The sequence below is a fragment of the Palaemon carinicauda genome, chromosome 14, assembly GCF_036898095.1.
Source record: "Palaemon carinicauda isolate YSFRI2023 chromosome 14, ASM3689809v2, whole genome shotgun sequence".
In the NCBI taxonomy this organism is placed as follows: Eukaryota; Metazoa; Arthropoda; class Malacostraca; order Decapoda; family Palaemonidae; genus Palaemon; species Palaemon carinicauda.
The window spans coordinates 125,646,093-125,648,592 of record NC_090738.1 but is presented as its reverse complement, the minus strand read 5'-3'; positions in this window follow the sequence as shown (position 1 = coordinate 125,648,592).

Sequence of the window (2,500 nt, the reverse complement as noted above, 5' to 3'; positions counted from 1 at the left end):
TATATATAAAATCATGTTTGTCATATCAAATTATTTCATTGACCGAACTCAACAAGTCCTTTCATAGTGAATTTTCAAATAATTAAAAATAAAAACCTCTTACCGTTTAGGGTCGGCCATCTGGAAGGTTCACAGTGTAGGAACCATGAACGTTCTAAACGTTTTTCCCATCAGATTTTTCTTTTCTGGAATAGCGTGACCTCGGATGAGTTAGGTATTGGTAAGATTTCAGAGAAAAACATCAAATAATTAAAAATAAAAACCTCTTACCGTTTAGGTTCGGCCGTCTAGAAGTTTCACAGTATAGGAACCATAAACGTTTTTCCCATCAGATTTTTCTTTTCTGGAATAGCGTGACCTCGGATGAGTTAGGTATTTGTAAGATTTCAGAGAGAAACACGGTTCAACCTTCCATCCCCACCCATGGAATGGTTTTCATCGGGATGCCCCGAAAGTGGGAGACTATTCTTTGTCGTCTTCGCATTGGTCACACTTGGATGACACGTGATGTTTTTTCTGGCTGGCCAACATCAACCATATTGCGACGGCTGTTTGGTGCCATTGACTGAGGCATTTGTTAACCAAATGCCCCATATATAGTAGAGAGAAATAGATATTTGTTTGAGGCTCGTGGTGAGGATGGCAGATTCATACTTGCCAAGATTCTTGGACGTGATGTGTCCTACCCTGCTTGTGGCATTTTTAGTTTTATTTCTGAAGATATTTGTTTGAGGCTCGTGGTGAGGATGGCAGATTCATACTTGCCAAGATTCTTGGACGTGATGTGTCCTACCCTGCTTGTGGCATTTTTAGTTTTATTTCTGAAGATATTTGTTTGAGGCTCGTGGTGAGGATGGCAGGTTCATACTTGCCAAGATTCTTGGACATGATATGTCCTACCCTGCTTGTGGTATTTTTAGTTTTATTTCTGAAGATATTTGTTTGAGGCTCGTGGTGAGGATGGCAGGTTCAAACTTACCAGGATTCTTGGACATGATGTGTCCTACCCTGCTTGTGGTATTTTTAGTTTTATTTCTGAAGATATTTGTTTGAGGCTCGTGGTGAGGATGGCAGGTTCATACTTACCAGGATTCTTGGACATGATGTGTCCTACCATGCTAGTGGTATTTTTAGCTCTGTTTCAGAAGCAGGTCATCTGAAAGATATTTAACTTTCAAAATGACATATTTGCTTATATGGTTTTAATTTAATATTCTTTTATTTTCCATTTAATATAAATGATATCGGCGTCAATGACCTTAGATGTCAGGATGCCAGAAAACCTCAAATCAATCAAACAGTCATGGAGGAACGCATCTATTAGTACTACGAAATTAACAATATGAAAGAAATGAAAATTATTTTGCTTTATTAGACAGAACAACACACGACCATTTAGTAAATTACTTCATCATTTTATATTAATATGTGCACTACTGCTTGTGATCACACACGCATCTGTTATTTTACTGGGCATTTTAAAGGTCTTTGATTTTATCAGACTGAGAATACCAGTTTTTAAGATTTTAAGAAACATAGGTTTTATAAACAAGATTTAAATTTCTATTTATCACAGATTTTCATATGAAAATCCTATATTTTATTACATATCCTATATTTTCTATATATATTTTTTGTTAGTTTTAAAATAAGTATTTTTATCTTCCGAATTTAATCGAGCCATCTCTGAAAGAGACTAGTTCCACTCATTAGGCTGGTTAATCTCTTCCTTTTTAATAATGATGGTGATAATAATAATAATAATAATAATAATAATAGGTATTCTATATATTAATACGGTAGCGTGTGTTATTTATTTTGTGTCACGCTTTAAAGAAAACGGAAATAATTTCATGGTATACTCTTACAAATTCCCATTAGACTTTGATTACTTAACCAAAGCACATTTTTAGAAATAAATATACAAGTCAAATCTTATCACATTTTATTCAAACATTTATAGGTTAGGAACAAGATAATTAGTATTGAAAATATCATTTCGTGTAATTTACACGGGTTCCCGCTAGTGATAGTAATAATAATAATAATAATAATAATAATAGTGATGATGAGTTTCATTGACAGATTGAGGCATTAGGCAACTGTCAGTAGTCAGGCTATGGCACCTTGGTATTATACGCAGTCCTGTACGCCCCTCCTTTTTATATACGCATAAAACTGTCTATTGACCTGTTAACTTTGACCTGAAAGTTGAATGACCCCTAATAAAGTGTTGGCTGGAGGTGGGAACTGTATGAAACAGAATTTATTTCATATAGTCTGTCAGTTTTCTTTTTTTTTTTGTCAGAAAGTTGATATTTTTCGGTCTTGAAAAAAAGTCGTCATAACTTTGAGTTAAAAGTATAAACTTATTTAAACTTCTGTGATGTTCTCTCACCGAATTACATTTATTTTATATTTTGCTCAAGCGAGAATTGGCATTTCTTTTGCAAATTTTGAAAAGAATTTTGAGCAGTATTCAACGGAACATTTTTGCTGG